Genomic DNA, 25,901 nt, shown 5'->3' on the forward strand with positions numbered 1-25,901 from the left:
TGAACTTTCATCCAGCATCTCTTTGTTTCTAGTTGCACTTCAGAGGCTCAGTTGGATGGATGCAATCAAGCCTCCTTGGCTGCCTCTGCCTCTGGGCACATTATCTTCATCAGTTCCTCCATGCTTCTCAGGATATTTAGTGTCTTAGCCAGTTCCCTTCCTTGCAGATCCCCAGTCCCTGACTCCACTCACAATCACCCATGCTCATACACTTACGGTGTTTTCTCCCAATACACATCATCTAACCTTTATCTAAGTGCATACCTATTCATGAACAATGTATATTGTTCATTGTGGATGTGCTCTTACATTTGTATTAACAGTATTAAGCTATAAATCACATTGTTGTTGTTGTTGTTTTAATCACTCAGTTTTACATTTTGGAGAATTCTGCATGTGAATGTACATAGTTTTTGTTTTATTTCTTCTGACTGCTGAATAGTGTTCTATTGTTTACTTATAGCCTATTATAATCTCTTTTGCAATAAAGTCATCATAATTTTCATTTTAATGACTATATTATAGGCCAACATATTGATACATCAACTTAAACCTACTATCGGGGGCACCTGGGTGACTTGGTCAGTTGAGTTCTGACTCTTGATTTTTGGCTCAGGTCATACATAATCTCATGGTGGAAAGATAGAGCCCCACATCAAGCTCTGAGCTGGAAATAAATAATCTTGCTGCTATTTAGATTTTATTTAATTTTATAATTATAATAATTGCTTATTTTATAATTATAATAGTTATAATTATTTATAATTATAATAATTGCTTATTTATTTAATTTTATAATTATGTATTATATGTTAGTATTAGTTTGCTAGCACTGCCATAACAAAGTACCACAGACTGTATTGGCAGAGTTGATTTCTTCTTTTTTTTTTTTAATTTTTTTTAATGTTTTTATTTATTTTTGAGATAGAGAGAGACAAAGCATGAGCAGGGGAGGGGCAGAGAGAGAGGGAGACACAGAATCTGAAGCAGGCTCTAGGCTCTGAGCTGTCAGCACAGAGCCTGACGCGGGGCTTGAACTCACAGACTGTGATATCATGACCTCAGCTGAAGTCGGCGCTTAATCGACTGAGCCACCCAGGCACCCCTGAGTTGATTTCTTTCTAAGGCCCCTCTCCTAGACTTGTAGATGGATGTCTTCTCCCTCTGTCTTCACATGGCCTTTCTTCTGTGTGTGTGCATGTTTGTGTCCAAATTTCCATTTCTTATAAGGACAAGAGTCATACTGGATTAGAGCCCAGCCTGAAGACCTCATTTTAACTTAATTACTTGTTTAAAGAATTTGTCTACAATAAGAATTTATCTAAATACGAATTTATCTGAACAAGAATTTATCTACCAACATGGTTACATTCTGAGCTATAGGGAGTTAGGACTTCAACACATGAATTTGGCAGCGGTGGGCGGGGCGGGGGGGGGAACATGATTTAGCCCACAACTAAAAAACTATAATAGATATGACTATATAATGTAACTAATGTAACTACACCTTTTTTACTAATTACAGGTCTATATATAGATTTCTATATATGTACCATATATACATATATATGTACGTAGTGTTTTTCTGATTCTCTAGATAAGTTTTGAAGATGAATACCTAGAACTTGGTGAGTCAAAAGATAGAAACATTTTTATAAATCTTCATGTTTATTGCTTTCCAATTATTGTACTCACATATACTGCCAATACCTGTAGGTGTGTGCCAGTTTGACCAAGTACTGCAAGCACTGGGAACAGAATTTAAATAAACATTTCCTTTCTCAACAAGTTTAAAATTAACACTTTTTTCTTCTGAGTTGTCGTAAGGCCCTGCAGGAGTAACTTCTGATCCCTGTTAGTAAGTACCAAGTCAGGACTACCCTTTAGACCCCAATGGCACAACAGTAGATTACAGTAGCAAAATGAAAGTGTGTTGTCATAGCTGTATATATATGTCATTATAAAGAATTAGATTTTTTTTTTAATTTTTAATGTTTATTTTTGAGACAGAGAGAGAGCATGAATGGGGGAGGGGCAGAGAGAGAGGGAGACACAGAATCGGAAGCAGGCTCCAGGCTCTGAGCCATCAGCCCAGAGCCTGACGCGGGGCTCGAACTCACCAACGGTGAGATTGCGACCTGAGCTGAAGTCGGACGCTCAACCGATTGGGCCACCCAGGCGCCCCATAAAGAATTAGATTTTAATAGATTTATAGATAATAGACTTAATAGACAATAATTATATTATTTATACATACACACACACACACACACATACATGGAGACAGGGAGAGAGATATTGATGAATTGACTGATTGATTTTAAGGAATTGGTTTATGTGATTGTAGGTATTGGCAAGTCCAGAATCTGTGGGCAAGGGCAGTAGGCTAGGGACTCCAGGAAGAATTTGATGTGGCATCTTGAGTCTAAAGGTAGTCTGCTGGCCCTCTCCCTTAGGAAACATCACTCTTTTTTCTCTTGTTGTTTTCTCAGTTCTTTGGGAGAGGCCTACCCACGTTATGGAAGGTAATCTGATTTACTCAGAGTCTACTTATTTAAATGTCAGTATCATATAAAAATATCTTCAACAGCAACTAGTTTGCTAGTGTTTGACCAAATATCTGGGTACAATGGCCTAGGCAAGCGACACATAAAGTTAACCATCACACTGGGTTTTTGGGGATAACAGCTTTATTGAGATATAATTCAATATAATCACCATTTAAAGCACATAATTCAATGGTGTTCAGAATATTCAAAGAGTTGTGGAATCATCACCACAATGAATCTTAGAAAATTCTTATCACTTTGGAAAGAAATTCCATATCCTTTAGATATTATCCTCCAATTTCCCTATTACCCCCAGGCCTAAGCAAATACTAATATGCTGTATGTCTCTATAATTTACCTATTCTGGAAATTTCATATAAATTGCCTTTTTTGTGGTCTTTGTGACCAGCTTCTTTTACTATGTTTTCAAAGTCCATTAATGTTGTAGTATGTATTAGTACTTTATTCTATTTAAGGCCAAATAATATTTCATTGTGTAGAAATACCACATTTTGTTTATCCATTCATCAATTAATGGGACATTTGGGTTGGTGTCACCTTTTGGCTATTACATTATGCTGCTATGCCCATTTGTGTACAAATTTTTGTGTGGACATGTGTTTTAAATTCTCTGGGTTACATACCTAGCAGAATTGCTGGGTCCTATGGTAACTTTTAGAAGATTTGCCTGTGTTTAACTTTTTGAAGAATTGTCAAACTGTTTTCCAAAATTGCCGTACCCATTTTACATTGCATGAGAGTTCCAATTTCTCTTCATTCTTGCCAACACTTATTTTCTAACTTTTAGATTATAGTCATCCTAACAGATGTGAAGTAGCATCTCATTTTGGTTTTAATTTACATTTCCATGATGACTAATGATGTTGAGCACCTTGCCCTGTGTGTGTTGGCCATTTGTATATCTACAACGGTCATTTGACCATTTTTAAGCTGGTTTATTTGTCCTTTTATTATTGAGTTGAAAGAGTCCTTTATATATTCCAGACACACATCCTTATGAGATATATGTTTTGTAAGTATTTTCTTCCATTGTTAAGGCTGTCTTTTCAGTTTTTTGGTAGTGTCAGTTGAAGCACAAGTTTTCAATTTTGATAAAGTCCAGTTTATCTATGTTTCTCTTTTGTCATTTGCGGTTTTGGTATCATAAGTAAGATCCGTGAACAAATCTAAGGTCTCAAAATTTTACCCCATGTTTTCATTTAAGAGATTTACAGTTTCAGCTCTTACATTTAGGTCTTTGATCCATTTTGAGTTAATTTCCGCATATGGTGTGATATGGGGATTCAACTCCTTTCTTTTTCATGTGGTTATCCACTTGTCCCAAGACCACTGTTCAAAAGACTATTCTTTTCCCATTTCATGTCTTTTCCCCCAAAAGACCAAAACCTTTATGTTAACAAAGTACACTGAAAAGTTTACATTTATGATGCCACTGGCTGACTCACTCAGTAGAGCATGCAACTCTTGATCTCAAGGTCATGAGTTTGAGCCCTATATTGGGCACGGAGCCTACTTAATAAAATGGTTTACATTTATTTCCATATATTTTGTGAGGAAAGTCTCAACTCCTATTCATATATAGGAAATCTAAAGAAAACTTATAATTTTGTTAGGTAAAGATGTTTTTAACTCTGAGTCATATGATGGTATTAGGTATTTAGAGAAAAAATAAATATAGGTAACCTGAAAAATGACCTTGGTGAAAGTCATGGATCCATTACTTCAATTTGAAACTCTCTTCCACTGTCATTCACACACTACTTACAAAGATGAGTTAAAAATTCATAGCAACTTAATTCCTCCTTTCCACCCCCTAGTCACAACTTTAGAAATTACTGTGGAAAATTAACCTTTAAAAAAAAGTAAATAAATAAAGTAAAATAAAATAGTAAATAAACCTCAACAGCACCTCTCCTTTTCTCTTCTCTTTGAAAGTGTCAAGAAATGTCATGCCATTATAGACCAAACTCTACTGTGGGCAGTGGAGGCCAGAGAAGTCACCAAAACAGCAATGCAGAGATTTAAGATATTCTCGGACAAAGTGATTACTTCTTTCCTTTCAGGTCTTCTTTTATCTTCCAGAAGACCAGTTCCATGCAGGAGGTTGCATTTCAGGTTCCTAACAGAGTTAGTATTGATTCAATAGAATCTAAATTGAACAAGAGATTCTACACGGCTCTCCTTTACAAGAAAACAAAACCCCACAAATACCCAACATCCCTTTGCCCAAAATAATAAAATGGGAAGATTTAGCCTACCAATACTTATTATTCATCTGTATCAGTTAACACAGAAACAAATAGACCAATGAAACAATGAATAGACCAGTGAAAATAGAAAACCCAATAAGATGGATACTTGATACATGATGTACTGGAACCAGCTTCTACTAGCTCCCAAGAGCACATTTTTAAATTACTAGAAGCTTAAAAGTGACATTCCATAGGGCCTATTACATCGATTCAATACAAAGCTAATAGCTGATTTCTTATCTGAAATCTTTATTTTTATCATTCAATAATTTTCGAGAAGGCAGAAGGCTTACTTCACATTTGCTTTATTTCATATAACACATAATTAATGGATTAAAGAATGAGTGAATATATTAACTGTCTTTACACTTATAGGCCTTAGAAATAATTTTTGCCTTTTTGAAATGTATTTGCTTGGATATGGCTCTCAAGTAGTTTCACCACATAAAGCTTTGCCTTAAAACATCAGCCTGAAGCAAATTTTTAAAAGTATCTGGGTAAAGGTGTGTGAGGTGAGACTGGATAACTATGAAGTACAATAACTTTACTTTCTGCTTACATTCTCTGCTCAATCTGTCATTGCCTATTAAGCATAATGAGTTATGGGGGCACCCTAAATGCTTCAGTCAGTGGTTGGGGGAGAGGGACGGGAGGTGTAATGGCTTACATGTTTCTACCCTATTTGGGGCAAGAGATCTGCTTGTAGCTCAAACCTCAATTACAAAGACTTTTTTTTTCAAGCAAAATTGTGTTTCAAAACTTCTTCCAACCCCTAAGGATAGCAAGGAGCATAGAACAAAGAGTGATGGAATATACTCGAGACAAAGATAGGTCGTAAACTGCAGCTTCCTGCAAACAGAGAGAAAAGTCCTTTGGGAACTTACTGATAGCAGGCATTTTTTAAGAGAGAAAAAGAACTCCTTAGCAATACAGTTGAGAGAGTTTGTACTTAAAAAAAGAAATTTGCACAAGTGTATAAATAAAGAGTGAGTTACATCCCTAATATAAACATGTACATCCCAGTATGGCTCTAAAGAGCAGCAGGTGCTGTTATAGCTCGAGGAACCATGGAATCCAAGCTACCCCAGGGTAGAGACTATATCCCCTAGACTCCCCAGTGAGAAGGAAATGGGAAGTTTGTGACAAAACCACTGCCATTCATCTGAGTTTCACTGTTAGGTTAATAATTTAGTGAAATATACAGCTTTTTTCATAATATGAATGGGTTCAGCTATTCTCAATTAATTCTTTATAAAGTCTAGAGTAAGCAAAATCCCTTGCCATAGGTCAAGACTCTTAAATGGACTCACATGCATAAACTTGCAGGGGATCTTTGAATCAAGACTAAAGATCTATGCAAAATTGCATGTAAGTATGTGAATTTTCCTTGGTAAAGGGCCCATCATTTTCTTTAGATCCTCAAAGAGACTTGCAACCCTAAAAAGGTAAAGAACCTGTATTTTGAATAAAAATCAGAACTGGGCAGGTTATACCTCATTCATCTAATCAAGATTCTGGTGTTCAGAACAAGAAAACTGGGTAAGCAGCCCACATATAAAAATATGCATTTACAGACTATTTCTGTCTGAGTTTCCTACATGTTATAGTATTTTCATGGAGAAGAAAATACATAACAGAGGCAGCATAAACATTTTCCTCCAAAATAGTTAGCTCAAAAAGTGTCCAACAATTTTAAATCTTTTCTTTGCAAACATTTCCATCCATTTCCTGTTCAAAAGCAAAATCACTTGGTCTGCATGTTCAGGTTCCATCTGTAAATATAGGTCTGAGAAGAAACTAGCCAGAAGAGAAGGAAGCAGGAGGGACAAGGCACATTAAGTGACTTGTGGGTCTACTGCCTTTTTCATTTAGGTTCTGGGCACCAACCCCAGTGTTCATTTTCAAAGCTACACAAGCATCATGACCACCACATGCTCAGATGTGATGCTGGAGCCTGTGAGTTTGAACAGTGCAAGAGGCAAAAGAACATCTGAGAGTCCTTGCTGAAAACAAGAGAATCTCACATAAAGCTCTTCAAATCTTAGAACTAACATTTTTCCTATTCCATACTTGGGGGAAATACTAAGATCCAGAAATATTTGGCATTATCTATAAGGAAGGAGGATGTGCATGTGTGTATGCAAAGGACAGGTGACAAGGGAGGGGAGCAAGAAGGAGAAAGCTACCAAAAAGCTTCAGTGTGCTAATGGAAATGGAGTCTCTTTTATCAAGTAACAAACACAGTCCCTACCCCTGTGAGAATGTAAGGTAATATTATTTGGCCAACGTCATGAATAGAAATCTATTCATTATATATCATTTATTTAGGATGATCCATTTCAATAAATGCCCTTATGGCCTCCAAGTGAGGCATCTGATATATACTGTGCACAAAGTAAGATCCTTTAGAACAGTTATGCACAATATATGCACTATTAAATTTATACATTGGATCTCAGCAAGTGACTGATGGGAGAAAAAAAAGGTTGGACGAGGCATGTTGGGTGAAGAGACCAGGTTTCTTTAACACACAGTAGATACACATCTGGTTTGACTAGCAAATGCAGCCTATGCAACATTGGCAGTGGTGCTGCTGAGGTGATGGAGCTATTTACATTAACTACTTTAGGACTACACAAGACAGGTATCATCCAACATTAGGATACAGCTGGAGGGATGTGTGAACCATTCCTGTTTGTAACTTTAGGAAATGGATGTTGATCCTAGGCCATTTTAATATTAGTACTTGAGGAGCAGGTCAAATAATAAGGCAATAAACACAACCTCCAACTAAAATCCTGTTGCAGTCTAGACAGTGAAATGGTACAACATTAGCAAACTTTAGAACTGGGGCACCTGGGGTGGTTCACTTGGTTAAGCCTCTGACTCTTGATATCAGCTCAGGTCATGGTATCATGGTTCCTGAGTTGCAGTCCCACATTGGGCTCTGTGCTGGCAGAGCCTACTTGGAATTCTCACTCTCCCTCTCTCTCTGCCCCTCCCCCACTCATTTGTTTCCTTGCTCTCTCTCTCAAAATAAATAAACATTAAAAAAATAAATAAAACGTTAGAACTGCAGCTTTTGTTGGATCCCCCACGGCATATCTGCTCTCTCCTTCAAATGGACATAGAGACCCTCAATCATGGTGGAAATTGAATGCACCCGCCTAAGATGCTTCATTATATTTTCTGCCAAATCTGCCACAGTCCAGTGGCCCAGGAGGTGCAGCCTTTCAGCTTGATCACCTCATAAGCACGGTCAACCACTTGTTTGTGAACCTCTTTCTGCTATTCCTTATCTGCATCAGTGCCTAAGTCAGGTGCAGATTCTTCAGAGAGACCTGCAACCTTTACTCTACTCCCTACAGGCACCCCTGAGTCTCCGTGCTCCCCTAGGGCCAACCCATGACAATTAATGGGTGAACTCCCAGCCTTTTCCCCATTAGGTCGCAGAACCAGGCTGAATCCAGATTTCAACCACTTCCTTTTACGCAGTTTTAGGGAAAGCCACTTATCTTCCAAGCCACAGAGGTCAAGATATCCACTGGATTGGAAATAACAAGCGACCTGCGTTTTGGACTGTATTTTATAGTATAAGGAATGATGAATTTACAGATGTTCACATTAGGATGGACCACATTAAGATGGCTTTCTCCCTCTTGCTGATGTGCCCCAGCTGTGATAATAATGAGCTTGGAGTTTTCACTCATGTTACACCCTTTGCCTGTGACAATTTTTGGTGTTCATCCATCTGTGGAACTGGTATCGTGGATCCAGTGATGAATAAGATGCAGGGGGTCCCTGCCTTTGGCAGGTAAGTCACATTAAGCTTAGGGAGTGTTGGGGCACCTGAGGTCAAAAGAAAATAATAAACTAAATGTAATGGAAAATTTTATGTGTCAATGTAGCTCGGCCACAGTGCCCAGATATTTGGTCAAACATTATTCTAGATGTTTCTGAGAGTGATTCGGATGAAATTTCCATTTAAATTGGTGGATTTTGAATAAAGTAGACTGTCCACCATAATGGGTGGGCCTCATGCACTCATTTCAAGGCCTGACCTTCAGAACAAAAGACTTACCTCCTCTAAGCAAGAGAAGAACTCTGTGGCATATGGAAATTTTGAACTGCAGCATAGGCTCTTCTCTGGGTCCCAACCTGCCAGCCCACCCTGTAGATTTTGGATTTGCCAACCTCTAATATTACATGAGCCAATTCCTTAGAAGAATCTCATATTAAATATATATATACACGGATGTGCACGCACACACACACACACACACACACACACACACACACCCTATTGATTCTGTTTGTCTGAAGAACCCTGACTAGTATAATAAACTAAACCAAAATATAATAAAGCAGGTATTCAGTTGCACTTCTGATGTTATGAGGAAGACTTTACAGACTTTCAATTAAATCTTCTAGAAGGAGCCAGCTTGTTGGGGTCCAGCAGGGAGACTGCCAAAAAGCAACTTTCTGCTAAAGGTGCTGAAACAGTAACAGTAGATGATCCACCTGCTAAGGAACTGATGAGTTATTTCAGGAGGATGGGGCATTTCTTAGGGGAACTACCCCTCCAGCTCTAGCAGATAGCCTCAAAAACACGGAGTTTATCTACCATAGATTATTTTATTATTTTTAAAGATTATATATTTCATTAGAGAGAGAATAACAGTCTTCCAGATTTGGAAGCCTAGAAATTGTGGAAGCCCAGAAATTCTGAGAAAGAGGGTTCCAGCTAGAAATTCAGTGAACTAGCAGGGTCCAGGTATGCTTGATTAATGAGGCCTACTCTGTGGCAGACACTGTATGTGGAGCTGAGGAAGAGGTATATAAAGGATACAGTGTTTAGTGAGCATAAAACTTTCTTAGAGAAAAAAATGTGCAAATATCCTAATGTTCAAGAGTTTTAATATAAGACAGCAATATATGACAATATACCTACCAATATATGAATCTCAGGTGAGTGATTTAGAAAAGAAGGTCAAAGAAGGTCAGGAACAGCTCTCTTGGGGCTATTGTGCTCTGGAGAAAGTGGAGCTTAGCCATAGCCTTAACCTTTAATGGAACTTGTGGTATCATGGGCTGATGTTTACATCGAGATGGACATACAGGATAGCCTTTCAACACAATATGACTTGACACGTCTGTGCACATATAAAAGTATATTGTTATATTTTAAAGTAAGTTTATATTCATACTTAATTTTATATAAATATATATGATTTCGTTATGTGGTGGTTGCCAAAATGTGGTAGAAGTAAAACAAAAAACTATGCCAGTAGCAAAAGGCTATCCTAGTTCCTGGTTGAATTAAAACCATATTGTAAATTAAAATAATATTTTGATATAGTATTTGTATTTGTTTCCTACTTCCTCCTGACATCCTTATGATTGAGGATGAACGGATGATTAGGAACATTTTATGTTTTGTAAATTGCCACGGAATATTAACTAAGTTTTGTCTGAAGACATAAATTATTACTTTACCTAGAAATATTCTTAAGTTATTATTGCAGATGGTGGGCAGCTTATAGGGAGTCTAAATATTGCAAAAACAGATACCAGAGCTGCAGCCGCAAAGTCCAGACCCTATATCTTGTACCCCCGATGCCAGCTCCCCCACCCACCCACGTGCACTCCCAGTTCTTTTTGGTTCTAAGTCCAACGGGATAATTCTCAAGGATCCGTTAATTCAGAATCTTTTTTTTTGAGTTTTTATTTAAATTCAAGTTAATTAACATACAGTATAACATTAGTTTCAGGTGTAGAATTTAGTGAATCATCACCTAAATACAATACCAAGTGCTCTTTTTTAAAAATTTTTTTTAATGTTTATTCATTTTTGAAAGACAGAGAGAGACAGAGTACAGCAGGGGTGGGGCGGAGAGAGGGGGAGCAAAGAATCAGAAGCAGGCTCCAGGCTCTGAGCTGTCAGCACAGAGCCTGACGCGGGGCTCGAACTCACGGACCATGAGATCATGACCTGAGCCGAAGTCGGATGCTCAACTGACTGAGCCACCCAGGCACCCCACCAAGTGCTCTGCACAACAAATGCCCTCCTAGTACCCATCACCCATTTAACACATCCCCCACCCACCTCCTCTCCAGCAACCCTCAGCTTGTTCTCTATAGTGAAGAGCCTGTTTTCTGGTTTGCTTCTCTTTTGTTTCCCTTGTGTTCATCTGTTTTGTTTCTGAAATTCCACATGTGAGTGAAATCATATGGTATTAATCTTTTCTGACAGGCGTATCTCACTTAGCATAATACTCTGTGGCTCCATCCACATCATTGCAAATGGCAAGATTTCGTTCCTTTTTTTGACTGTATGGTATTCCATCGTATATATACACCATGTCTTCTTCATCCATTCATCAGTTTGATGGACATTTGGTCTCTTTCCATGATTTGGCTATTGTTGAAAGCACTGCTATAAACATTGGGGTGCTTGTGCCCCTATGAATCAGCACTCCTGTATCCTTTGGGTAAATTCCTAGCAGTGCTATTGCTGGGTCATAGGGTAGATCTATTTTTAATTTTTTGAGGAACCTCCACACTGTTTTCCAGAGCATCTGCACCAGTTTGCATTCTCACCAACAGTGTAAGACGGTTCCCTTTTCTCCACTTCCTCTCCATCTGTTGTTTCCTGAGTTGTTACTTTTAGTCACTCTGGCAGGTGTAAGGTGATATCTCAATGTGGTTTTGATTTGTATTTCCCTGATGATGAGTGATGTTAAACATCTTTTCATGTGTCTGTTGGCCATCTGGATGCCTTCTTTGGAAAAGTGTCTATTTGTGTATTCTGTCCACTTTTTCACTGGTTCTTTATAGATTTTGGGTACTAACCCTTTATCCAAGATGTCATTTGCAAATATCTTCTCCCATTCTGTCAGTTGCCTTTTAGTTTTGTTGACTGTTTCCTTTGCAGTGCAGGAGCTTTTTATCTTGAGGTCCCAATAGTTTGTTTTTGCTTTTATTTCCCTTGCCTTCAGAGACATGCTGAGTAAGAAGTTGCTGTGGCTGAGGTCAGAGAGGTTGTTGCCTGTTTTCTCCTCTAGGGTTTTGATGGCTTCCTGTCTTACATTTAGGTCTTTCATCCATTTTGAGTTTATTTCTGTGTATGGTATAAAAAAGTGGTCCAGTTTCATTCTTCTGCATGCTGCTGTCCAGTTCTCTCAGTACCATTTGCTAAAGAGATTGTCTTTTTTTCCACTGGATATTCTTTCTTGCTTTGTCAAAGATTAGTTGGCCATACATTTGTGGGTGCAATTCTGGGTTCTCTGTTCTATTCCATTGGTCTATGTGTCTGTTTTTGTGCCAATACCATACTGCCTTGATGATTACAGCTCTGTAATAGAAGCTGAAGTCTGGGATTTTGGTGCCTCCTGCTTCAGTTTTCTTTTTGAACCCTACTTTGGCTATTTGGGATCTTTTGTGGTTCCATACAAAATTTAGGATTGTTTTTTCTAGCTTTGAGAAGAATGTTGGTGCAATTTTGATTGGGATTGCATTGAATGTGTAGATTGCTTTGGGAAGTATTGACATTTTAATAATATTTGTTCTTCCAATCCATGAGCATGTAATGTTTTTCCATTTCTTTGTGTCTTCTTCAATTTCTTTCATAAGCTTTCTATATTTTTCAGCATACAGATCTTTAACATCTTTGGTTAGGTTTATTCCTAGGTATTTTATGGTTTTCAGTGCAATTGTAAATGGGATCGGTTTCTTGGTTTCTTTTTCGGTTGCTTCATTATTGGTGCATAGAAATGCAAAGTATTTCTGTACATTGATTTTGTATCCCTCAACTTTGCTGAATTCATGTATTAGTTCTAGCAGCTTTTTGGTGGAGTCTTTTAGGTTTTCCATGTAGAGTCATCTGCAAAAAGTGAAAGTTTGACTTCTTCTTTGCCAATTTGGATGCCTTTTATTTCTTTGTGCTGTCTAATTGCTGGGGCTGGGACTTCCAATACTGTGCTAAACAACAGTGGTGAGAGTTTGATGATGATATTAGCTGTGGGCTTTTCATACACGGCTTTTATGATGTTAAGGTATGTTTCTTCTATCTCAACTTTCTTGAGGGTTTTTATTAGGAAAGGATGCTGTATTTTGTCAAATGTGCATAAATGTTCTAAAGGATCTTATTTTGTGTGTTATATGTGTCAGAAAGTAGTGTACATTGTCACATGATGTAAAAAGGAAGATCTACATATCAACAATGTAACCAACTATGTACATGTCATACCAACTAAAATTCCAAATAAACTTTGAATGGTGAAAAAAAATATTGTGAAACAATGACTCCTAATCTTTAATTATCTTTCTTTAAAATCTGCTGGAAAACCCTTGTTTATAAATAAATCTTCAGTGGGCACCTGGGTGGCTCAGTTGGTTAAGTGTCTGACTCTTGGTTTTGGTTCAGGTTCCTCATGGTTCCTGGGATCGAGTCCTGCATTGAGCTCTAGGCTGACAAGGCTAAGCCTGCTTGGGATTGTCTCTCCCTCTTTGCCCCTCCCCTGCTTGCGTGTGTCCCCTGCCCCAAATAAATAAACATTAAGATAGATAGATAGATAGATAGATAGATCAATCTTCCCATTTTAAATACCACCCCCCCCCACACACACACAATATTGGAAATGAAGTGAGTGGATAGCAAGAACTCTTGGTTGATGTCAGCCAAGCAATCTTTCACTATGCTACTACAAATGCCATATTGCTTTTCAAAGATCCCTTATGAATTGGGATTTGAGCTGATCCTGGGCATAGTTTCTTTCAGTCATTCTTTGCCTTGTGCTCTGTTCCAGGCAGGTAGGCATAGGATGCTGACCCCTGTAGACTGCATTTCAAAGCCCTCTATACCATCTGGTTTCTGGCTAAGTTTGATCAAGGAGGACACTGGCTGTCAGGGGTAGAAAAGTCAGGGAACTATTTCTCATCTTCTTTGTGTGCCTCAAGTCATTGAAACACAAACCTCAGCATTATAAATCTTCCCATTTTTCACTTTTGCCTTATGGACAAATGCTCTCTGGAATACTCACTACTAGAAGGGAAGGTGAAACTTTCTTCTTAAAATTAAAATAATTATAATAAATAAACAAGGCAAAATAAAATAAATCAAATAAAAGTAATGAAAACTGAAGTCCGGATAAGAGAGCACAGTCTGCAAACAAAATGCCTAGACTTAATGCATTTTGTTAGCAAACTACAAAGAGTCCTTAAGAACCGTGGAAATGGTTGGAGGTAGCAATCAAAATTATTTTTAAGTCTTCTTACCAAATCATTTCTATTGGGAGCTACTCTAAAGCTAGCAGAGTTTAATTTCTATTTTTAAATGTTCTTACAATAATGAAACTACCTTTTCTGTGAGAGACTAAGAAAGAGTATTCAAAGATGTTTAGTTTTTGGTAGTGCCATAAATTCCAAAGAATGCATTGGCCATATTCAATAAACAGATTATTTTGTGAAAGAATAGCATGATTCCCCATTATCACAGTTGATGTAACTAGTCATAGACCTCTCTCTCCTATCAATCACAAACTTCACTCTTTTTCTCCCTGAAGATATGTACAGCTCCCAAGTTTTCTGTTTCTCTTATAGTTTATGTTTACTCAGCGGGGTATTTATCATTGGTACACTTTTTCTATTCTTCTTTGGCTATTTCTGGTTGAATTATTTTAGCTTTTTGGAACCATGAAATTCCTTTAGGAAATAATTATTGATCTCCTGTTAGAGCATGAAGATGACTCTCAAGCACCTTTTCCTAGAACTTTTGTGAAACACTAAAGGAAGCAAGGTTACAAACCCCAGCTGAAATCAAAAACCAAACAAATAGTTGACTATATCCTGACAGGAATCACTGGGGATATCACTCCTTAGACTATGGGAAAATAGTTCAACTACTGTGAGTTCTAATTTTAATTTTTACATTCCCAAAGCATCAATTTTTAGTCACTGAGCATGTGAGTCAGCATTAAAGGGTTTGAGATCAATTCTTAATTAACGTATTTTTTCTATATATCCTACCTATCTGGAAGGATTCATATGCAATGCAAAATGCCTTTGATCCTTCAGACCTATCCTGCCTTAAATAAACTAAGTTGCCTTAAATAAACTACCACAATTTTTTTTCCTTTATGTAGAGATGGTATAATTTTCCCATGAGGTATAAGGTCTAAGTTTGATGTTTGACAAAAAAAGACTTCAAATTTAGAGTTCAGGAAAAATTACATGCTTCCTGAGATTTTTGATTATGAGGAATAACGAAGGAAGGACTGACCTTCATTATAGGTCTGAGGAAGAAATACTGTTTAGTCACAGGTTGTCCAAGGCATTAGAAAAAGCAAAACAAACATTCAGTCTATCAAGTGAACCCAAATAAGTGTTGATATGTATAAATAAGGATCTTGGACTGTAGACCACCTAAGATTTTCTACTAGATCTAAAAAACTGTGATTGTAATAATGTTGTTTCTTTATAGTCTCTGATCTTGTGATGTGGAGCCCTTAATGATCTATACTTATTCATCCCTTTCTCTACATTTCTGTCATTTCATTTAGAAAAGATAATTATAAATGTTATTTTCTTGAGAAATTTCATTCTCCATCTTTTTTTCTACTTTGTGATAGAAGTCATTGATGCCATAGAAGTTCTCTGGGGACATTATGGATATTCCTCAATGTTCTGTGTCCCTCATCAGGGCATATAAATGTTGAATTAAAGAAATGGCTCAGACTTCTGCTTCCAGTTAGGATGTAGAAGGATGCAAAAGACCTTTGCTTTGACAGTAATTATGAGAAAAGAACCAGACAATATAAAAGCCATACTTCTCTATGAGCCCAGTAAAGAACAGTGGCAGCAAAGAAGGTTTGATAAACTACATTCCAGAGAGAAATGAGCTCATCACAAGTGAGTAGCAGATGGCAGCAGCTTCTGTCAGAGATAGGAAGACTTTGTTGGGGTGAGGAGAAATAGCCACCCCTTGGATGACTGGGCTGGTGAGCAAAGGACAATCACATGGTCCTGGGCATTTACACAGTGATTGGACCTCAGGGTCAAAAGTGAATCCAATATACCTGAAACTGTGGTCAACCCCTCCCAGCTCAAGATCAAAAGGCTCCAGTGGTCTTTCATTCACAATGTTTGGAAATCTCTCTCTTCTCTCTCCCCCCACCCTCTCCCTGTTGCTCTCTCTCAAAAATCTGAGGAAGTAGAAAAATGTGATAAGATAAAATTTAGATGACATAGAAATAGACTCAGAGATAACCTAGTTACTAAAATTAGTAGATAGGAACTTTAAAACAACTATTATAACTTTGTCAAAGAATTTATAAGAAAATGCATATTGTGGGTAAAGAAATGGAATCTTCTCTCCATTTTCTATGAAAAATGAAAACACCATAAAATAACCAAATAGAAATTGTAAAACTTAAAAATGCAATATCTGAAGTCAAAATTTATTGGATGGGCTTAACAGCAGGTTGGATATTGCAGAAAAAAGAATGAATGAATTTCAAGCAGGTCCATAAAAATTACCCAAACTGAAATAAAAATGAAAAAAAAAAAAAGGTTTTTAAATCAGAAGATCTTTAACTGTGAGATAATATCACACAAATATAATTGGAGTCCCAGTAGGAGAGAAAGTGGGTCAGGAAAAAAAATTTAAGTAGTTTTTTGTCATAGCAACAAAGTGCTCATTTCACAGTGGTATCTCTCTCCTGCTTTCTAACTGCTCTCTCCCTTCCACCTCTCCCTGGGATAGAACTGGTGAGGATATTTGGGCAGTGTTGTTGGTTTAAAGCATGGTTAGTCCTGAATTCCAATAATTAAGTCAGAGTAAGCTTACTCTAAGACTCAAGGTGTAGTAACTGCTGAATGCATGGAAGACAATGAGCCAGTAAGTACCAAGTAGTTATAAGTACTGTGTCATTCCATTTGTTTAGTCCGAACATGATAAAACCCAAATTCTGAATCTCCGGGGGAAGTGGAGGTTGGGGAGGAGGGCATGGAAACTATCTTAAACATTAACATCTCATTTAATCAGTTTATAAATAATCCCTCTGTTTTCTCTGAATGACATTTTTTAAAAATGTTTATTTATTTTTGAGAGACAGTGAGAGTTCAGGGAAGGTGCAGGGAGAGGGAGACAGTCCAAAGCAGACTCTGTGCTGACAGCAGAGAGCCCAATGTGGGGCTTGAACTCACAAAGTATGAGATCGTGCCCTGAAGTCTGAAGCTTAACTGACTGAGCCACCCAGGCACCCCTCTGCATGGAATTTTTAAAATATAAAACTGAAACCACTGAAGGGAAAGGAGCAGTGACATAGCAAGTAAATCTGGAAATGCTCCTTTTAATAACTTATTCTGCCCAATCTTAACACATAATGAAATGGAAATGACCAGGTGTGGAGAGGCTAAGTAGTCTAAAAAGCCAAAGTTCATCTATGAAGTGCCTTGATGGATGTGGCTGCACTGGATGAGGCTTAAACACTACCTCTAAGTCAGCCAATAGGCCCCGAAAGGGTGTTGAGAAACCCCTGTTCTTACTAGAAGATTCACATAGGGTGGGGGATGTTCTGTCCACACTGGCAGGAGCGTCAGGGGCAGCAGTTACTGGGAAGCTACTGTGACATGTCTGCATCTCCTGCTGGCACCTGTCAAAACTCTGAATAAACAAGGCTACAGGAAAGGAAAAAGATCAAAGATATTTTAATCTTGTATAATTATAAGAAGACTAAATGGGAAAATGCATATTTCATTCCATATTACACATTTCCCATCTTGTCAGCCAGTATTTAACAATCCTTTGGCACAGTAGCCTCACTTTCCTGTGTTTTTGAAATTTTCTGATTATAAATTGTATCATTATATAAGGGTTACCTGTTATTTTGGAATACTCTTGCTTAATGGAAGAATGACTGGAGGGAAACTTGTGATACTAATTGATTTGACCGGTGATTTTAGGTGATCTCTGGATGTGACATGTTCTTGGGCAAATGGGGATAAGAATCAAAAAGAACAGCTGTGGAGTTTGCTGAGGATGGCAATACACCACAGAACCTTAGAGACCATGTAATTCTCCTGAAGCACCACTCCAGAATGACATGAAAGACCAAAGGTGCAAGTGAGGCTGGAACAAGGGGTTGGAGACTTCTTGGTGGGGGTGGGGGTGGAGGATGGGGGAATGAATGGATTTTTTTAATGAATGAATGAATGAATGAATTTAACTGAATGCCTACAGAGTTGTGTGGAAAATAGGGATAAAATTAAGAAAGAGAGAAAGAGAGAGAGAGAAAGGAAGGAAGGAATGAAGGAAGGAAGGAAGGAAGGAAGGAAGGAAGGAAGGAAGGAAGGAAGGAAGAAAGAGGAACCCACTAGTAAAATTCTAGGAGTTACTTGAACAAATTCCACGTAAGGTTACTTTCAGCTTATGTTTGAATAATAGCTGCCTGCTTCTCCTTCTGAAAGGCTTCCGAGACTACATTCTATCCCTTTCCCTTTTGGACTCTTAGATTGCCCTGAAGAAACAGTCTTTGCTTTTTCAAAAGCTATGGTGAACACGTCTCCTTTTACTTTCAAACTGAGATGAGGAAAAATTGAAAAGCCTAGGATTACTTCCCTTCCCCCACCACATCCCCTTTCCCTAGTATAAGCAATTGCCACCTCTAATTCTGCAGTTAGAAGCACACATCCACATCTTATCATGATCTTACTTTCATTGTGAAACCTCACAAGCATTGTTTCCTCACAAGAGAATGCGAGACTGAGAATTTTCCACTATATATCTGACCAAAGAACAGCTCAGAAAGTAAATTGCCTCTTTTCTAGGAACACTGACAATCCTAAAGTGTTAAATTAATTCCCAACAGGATCACACTTGACTCAAGATTCTGCTTGACTCTCCATGGGGTTAAAATAAGATTGAATTCATCTTGAAGGAGTCATAGTAAGAAAGTTTTGAAATGATTATTAACCCAGCTGAGACAGCAACTCTATTTTGTTCAAAGCATATAAACATAATACCCAGTGTTGCCATTACCCCCCAAAAGTGCTAACCCAATGTTAAATTGCAAGCGCTGGTAGAAAAATTGGGGAAGAGTAATAAAAATCTTTAAGGATTTGCTTCCTCTTTAGGCAAATTAATAATGGCCATGGGAAAATAAAGCGATTTGAGGAGAGGAGCTGGCTGTGTACCAGCTGCTGCTGGAGTCAACTAATTTTAACATTCTACTGGATATCTCACTAGATACACATGCATGAACAAGAAGGGTTTCAACACTTTACAATTAGACTTTTAAATTATTTTCTAAGATGCAGTTGTGGGTGCAAGTTGATGAATGCATAAAGGAAGTTGAGAAACAAATTTCCAGCTAGGTTTCATACAACCAATTTCAACATCCTCTTTGATGTGTCACAGACACTGCATCCAGTGCTCCTCCTCAGTGAAAAGACTGGGCTGTCCTCAGAAAGGAAGAGTAATTGCTGCTGTCAATTGAATAACCTGTCTCTCCCACTAGACTGTGAGCACCTCCCTGGCAGGGACCAGGTGTTTTACTTTTGTATCCACATGACCTAGCATAGAGCCTACCATCTGGTAGGTAAATGTTCAGGACACGTTAGTTGAATGGATAATAAGAAGGAGGCAATAACCATCACACCATGTTTGATGGTGGTGCCTAGTGACTCCTTGGGCCCTGAATCTTTCATTATTAATCTCTTCTTTGAATGAAAATATTAATGGCAGTCTTCTGATAGATAGGAAAGCAGAACAAATGCAGAGACCTCCCCAACTCAACATTATAGAGACGTTAGCTCTTCCCAAGTTAACTGCAAAACTTACAACAATCCCAATAAAATACCAACAAGCATTCTTTTTTTTTTTTTTTTTTTATTATTTTTTAATATATGAAATTTACTGTCAAATTGGTTTCCATACAACACCCAGTGCTCATCCCAAAAGGTGCCCTCCTCAATACCCATCACCCACCCTGTCCTCCCTCCCACCCTGCCCTCCCTCCCACCCCCCATCAACCCTCAGTTTGTTCTCAGTTTTTTAACAGTCTCTAATGCTTTGGCTCTCTCCCACTCTAACCTCTTTTTTTTTTTTTTTTTCCTTCCCCTCCCCCATGGGTTTCTGTTATGTTTCTCAGGATCCACATAAGAGTGAAACCATATGGTATCTGTCTTTCTCTGTATGGCTTATTTCACTTAGCATCACACTCTCCAGTTCCATCCATGTTGCTACAAAAGGCCATATTTCATTTTTTCTCATTGCCACGTAGTATTCCATTGTGTATATAAACCACAGTTTCTTTATCCATTCATCAGTTGATGGACATTTAGGCTCTTTCCATAATTTGGCTATTGTTGAGAGTGCCGCTATAAACATTGGGGTACAGGTGCCCCTATGCATCAGTACTCCTGTATCCCTTGGATAAATTCCTAGCAGTGCTATTGCTGGGTCATAGGGTAGGTCTATTTTTAATTTTCTGAGGAACCTCCACACTGCTTTCCAGAGCGGCTGCACCAATTTGCATTCCCACCAACAGTGCAAGAGGGTTCCTGTTTCTCCACATCCTCTCCAGCATCTATAGTCTCCTGATTTCTTCATTTTGGCCACTCTGACTGGCGTGAGGTGGTATCTGAGTGTGGTTTTGATTTGTATTTCCCTGATAAGGAGCGACGTTGAACATCTTTTCATGTGCCTGTTGGCCATCCGGATGTCTTCTTTAGAGAAGTGTCTATTCATGTTTTCTGCCCATTTCTTCACTGGGTTATTTGTTTTTCGGGTGTGGAGTTTGATGAGCTCTTTATAGATTTTGGATACTAGCCCTTTGTCCGATGTGTCATTTGCAAATATCTTTTCCCATTCCGTTGGTTGCCTTTTAGTTTTGTTGGTTGTTTCCTTTGCTGTGCAGAAGCTTTTTATCTTCATAAGGTCCCAGTAATTCACTTTTGCTTTTAATTCCCTTGCCTTTGGGGATGTGCCGAGTAAGAGATTGCTACGGCTGAGGTCAGAGAGGTCTTTTCCTGCTTTCTCCTCTAAGGTTTTGATGGTTTCCTGTCTCACATTCAGGTCCTTTATCCATTTTGAGTTTATTTTTGTGAATGGTGTGAGAAAGTGGTCTAGTTTCAACCTTCTGCATGTTGCTGTCCAGTTCTCCCAGCACCATTTGTTAAAGAGACTGTCTTTTTTCCATTGGATGTTCTTTCCTGCTTTGTCAAAGATGAGTTGGCCATACGTTTGTGGGTCTAGTTCTGGGGTTTCTATTCTATTCCATTGGTCTATGTGTCTGTTTTTATGCCAATACCATGCTGTCTTGATGATGACAGCTTTGTAGTAGAGGCTAAAGTCTGGGATTGTGATGCCTCCTGCTTTGGTCTTCTTCTTCAAAATTACTTTGGCTATTCGGGGCCTTTTGTGTTTCCATATGAATTTTAGGATTGCTTGTTCTAGTTTCGAGAAGAATGCTGGTGCAATTTTGATTGGGATTGCATTGAATGTGTAGATAGCTTTGGGTAGTATTGACATTTTGACAATATTTATTCTTCCAATCCATGAGCAGGGAATGTCTTTCCATTTCTTTATATCTTCTTCAATTACCTGCATAAGCTTTCGATAGTTTTCAGCATACAGATCTTTTACATCTTTGGTTAGATTTATTCCTAGGTATTTTATGCTTCTTGGTGCAATTGTGAATGGGATCAGTTTCTTCATTTGTCTTTCTGTTGCTTCATTGTTAGTGTATAAGAATGCAACTGACTTCTGCACATTGATTTTGTATCCTGCAACTTTGCTGAATTCATGTATCAGTTCTAGCAGACTTTTGGTGGAGTCTATCGGATTTTCCATGTATAATATCATGTCATCTGCAAAAAGCGAAAGCTTGACTTCATCTTTGCCAATTTTGATGCCTTTGATTTCCTTTTGTTGTCTGATTGCTGATGCTAGAACTTCCAGCACTATATTAAACAGCAGCGGTGACAGTGGGCATCCCTGTCGTGTTCCTGATCTCAGGGAAAAAGCTCTCAGTTTTTCCCCGTTGAGGATGATGTTAGCTGTGGGCTTTTCATAAATGGCCTTTATGATCTTTAAGTATGTTCCTTCTATCCCGACTTTCTCAAGGGTTTTTATTAAGAAAGGGTGCTGGATTTTGTCAAAGGCCTTTTCTGCATCGATTGACAGGATCATATGGTTCTTCTCTTTTTTTTTGTTAATGTGATGTATCACGTTGATCGATTTGCGAATGTTGAACCAGCCCTGCATCCCAGGAATGAATCCCACTTGATCGTGGTGAATAATTCTTTTTATATGCTGTTGAATTCGATTTGCTAGTATCTTATTAAGAATTTTTGCATCCATATTCATCAGGGATATTGGCCTGTAGTTCTCTTTTTTTACTGGGTCTCTGTCTGGTTTAGGAATCAAAGTAATACTGGCTTCATAGAATGAGTCTGGAAGTTTTCCTTCCCTTTCTATTTCTTGGAATAGCTTGAGAAGGATAGGTATTATCTCTGCTTTAAATGTCTGGTAGAACTCCCCTGGGAAGCCATCTGGTCCTGGACTCTTATTTGTTGGGAGATTTTTGATAACCGATTCAATTTCTTCGCTGGTTATGGGTCTGTTCAAGCTTTCTATTTCCTCCTGATTGAGTTTTGGAAGAGTGTGGGTATTTAGAAATTTGTCCATTTCTTCCAGGTTGTCCAATTTGCTGGCATATAATTTTTCATAGTATTCCCTGATAATTGTTTGTATCTCTGAGGGATTGGTTGTAATCATTCCATTTTCATTCATGATTTTATCTATTTGGGTCATCTCCCTTTTCTTTTTGAGAAGCCTGGCTAGAGGTTTGTCGATTTTGTTTATTTTTTCAAAAAACCAACTCTTGGTTTCGTTGATCTGCTCTACAGTTTTTTTAGATTCTATATTGTTTATTTCTGCTCTGATCTTTATGATTTCTCTTCTTCTGCTGGGTTTAGGCTGCCTTTGCTGTTCTGCTTCTATTTCCTTTAGGTGTGCTGTTAGATTTTGTATTTGGGATTTTTCTTGTTTCTTGAGATAGGCCTGGATTGCGATGTATTTTCCTCTCAGGACTGCCTTCGCTGCATCCCAAAGCGTTTGGATTGTTGTATTTTCATTTTCGTTTGTTTCCATATATGTTTTAATTTCTTCTCTAATTGCCTGGTTGACCCACTCATTCGTTAGTAGGGTGTTCTTTAACCTCCATGCTTTTGGAGGTTTTCCAGACTTTTTCCTGTGGTTGATTTCAAGCTTCATAGCATTGTGGTCTGAAAGTATGCATGGTATAATTTCAATTCTTGTAAACTTATGAAGGGCTGTTTTGTGACCCAGTATATGATCTATCTTGGAGAATGTTCCATGTGCACTCGAGAAGAAAGTATATTCTGTTGCTTTGGGATGCAGAGTTCTAAATATATCTGTCAAGTCCATCTGATCCAATGTATCATTCAGGGCCCTTGTTTCTTTATTAACTGTGTGTCTAGATGATCTATCCATTTCTGTAAGTGGGGTGTTAAAGTCCCCTGCAATGACCACATTCTTATCAATAAGGTTGCTTATGTTTATGAGTAATTGTTTTATATATCTGGGGGCTCGGGTATTTGGCGCATAGACATTTATAATAGTTAGCTCTTCCTGGTGGATAGACCCTGTGATTATTATATAATGCCCTTCTTCATCTCTTGTTACAGCCTTTAATTTAAAGTCTAGTTTGTCTGATATAAGTATGGCTACTCCAGCTTTCTTTTGGCTTCCAGGAGCATGATAGATAGTTCTCCATCCCCTCACTCTCAATCTGAAGTTGTCCTCAGATCTAAAATGAGTCTCTTGTAGACAGCAAATAGATGGGTCTTGTTTTTTTATCCATTCTGATATCCTATGTCTTTTAGTTGGCGCATTTAATCCATTTACATTCAGTGTTATTATAGAAAGATATGGGTTTAGAGTCATTGTGATGTCTGTATGTTTTATGCTTGTAGTGATGTCTCTGGTACTTTGTCTCACAGGATCCCCCTTAGGATCTCTTGTAGGGCTGGTTTCGTGGTGACAAATTCCTTCAGTTTTTGTTTGTTTGGGAAGACCTTTATCTCTCCTTCTATTCTAAATGACAGACTTGCTGGATAAAGGATTCTCGGCTGCATATTTTTTCTGTTTAGCACACTGTAGATATCGTGCCAAGCCTTTCTGGCCTGCCAAGTTTCAAAGGAGAGATCAGTCACGAGTCTTATAGGTCTCCCTTTATATGTGAGGGCACGTTTATCCCTTGCTGCTTTCAGAATTTTCTCTTTATCCTTGTATTTTGCCAGTTTCACTATGATATGTCGTGCAGAAGATCGATTCAAGTTACGTCTGAAGGGAGTTCTCTGTGCCTCTTGGATTTCAATGCCTTTTTCCTTCCCCAGTTCAGGGAAGTTCTCAGCTATAATTTGTTCAAGTACCCCTTCAGCACCTTTCCCTCTCTCTTCCTCCTCTGGGATCCCAATTATGCGTATATTATTTTTTTTTAGTGTATCACTTAGTTCTCTAATTTTCCCCTCATACTCCTGGATTTTTTTATCTCTCTTTCTTTCAGCTTCCTCTTTCTCCATAACTTTATCTTCTAGTTCACCTATTCTCTCCTCTGCCTCTTCAAGCCGAGCCATCGTGGATTCCATTTTGTTTTGCAATTCGTTTAAAGCGTTTTTCAACTCCTCGTGACTGTTCCTTAGTCCCTCGATCTTTGTGGCAAGAGATTCTCTGCTGTCCTGTATACTGTTTTCAAGCCCAGCGATTAATTTTATGACTATTATTCTAAATTCACTTTCTGTTATATTATTTAAATCCTTTTTGATCAGTTCATTAGCTGTTGTTATTTCCTGGAGATTCTTCTGAGGGGAATTCTTCCGTTTGGTCATTTTGGAGAGTCCCTGGCGTGGTGAGGACCTGCAGTGCACTTCCCCTGTGCCTCTTCCGTGGGCCTCTAGTCTGCGCTTGGCTCCGGAGACTCCGTTCTGCTAATCCTCTGGCGGTTTTCTGGGTTCTTTAGGCAGGTGTAGGTGGAATCTAAGTGATCGGCAGGACGCGCTGTGAGCCCCGCGTCCTCCTACGCCGCCATCTTTCACAACCCCAACAAGCATTCTTATGAAGTTAGAGAAGTTGATATTAAAATTCATGTGAAAAATAAACACACAAAAGTAATCAGGAAAGCACTAAAAAAGGAAACTGTAAGGGGAACTAACTTTACCTAAAGCACACCATAAAGTTTCTATGATTTCAATATTATGGTACTAGCACATGAATAGACAATTAGACCAAAAAAAGAAAAGAAATGGATCCAAAGATATCTGAAAGTTTAGTGTACGATAAAGGTTCACCACGAATTACTGGGGCAAAGATTGACCTTTTATTTTATTATTTTATTTTTTATGTCATTTTATTTTTTTAATTGACTTTTTAATAAATGGTAGCAATGTGGCAAAAGATGAAATTAGATCCATACCTCACTCTGTACATAGGAGTAAACTCTAAATAGATCAGGAATATTAATGTAGTATATGAAACCATAGAAGTATTGGGAAAAAAATGAATGAATTCCTCTTTAACTTCAGTGTAGGAAAAGGCTTTCTAAATATGGTTCAAAATCCAGAAGCAATAAAAGGAACTGCTGATAAATGTGGCTATATGAAAAAAATTAATTGAATGGCAAACACCATAAAGTTAAAAGGCAACTAACTGGAGAAAATATTTATAATATATACCTCAAATAAAAAGTAAAATCCCCAATATACAAGAACTCTTAAAAACTATGGGACTAAGGACCAAAACCCAAAGGAAAATGGTAAAAAGATATGAATAAACGATTCACAAAAAAAGATATACAAATGGCCCCTAAACATATATAAAGACACTTAAATTCCCTCAGAACTAAAGAAATGCAAATTCAAGCAACACTGAGTTACCATTTCCCACATATCAGACTGGGGAAAATCTAAAAGTATTACAACACGTTCTATTGACCAGGCTGTGAGGAAAGAGTCATTCTCTCACATTACCAGGAATGCAACTGGAACAAGTCTTCTG

The 25,901-nt window shown here is 38.1% G+C and overlaps 1 pseudogene; it reads right to left on the reverse strand.

Annotated features, from left to right (window-relative positions):
- Nucleotides 1-7,889: 7,889 nt before the first annotated feature.
- Nucleotides 7,890-8,565, reverse strand: LOC122220714 (annotated as a pseudogene).
- Nucleotides 8,566-25,901: the final 17,336 nt, after the last annotated feature.

This window comes from Panthera leo, chromosome B2, assembly GCF_018350215.1.
Source record: "Panthera leo isolate Ple1 chromosome B2, P.leo_Ple1_pat1.1, whole genome shotgun sequence".
Classification (NCBI taxonomy): Eukaryota; Metazoa; Chordata; class Mammalia; order Carnivora; family Felidae; genus Panthera; species Panthera leo.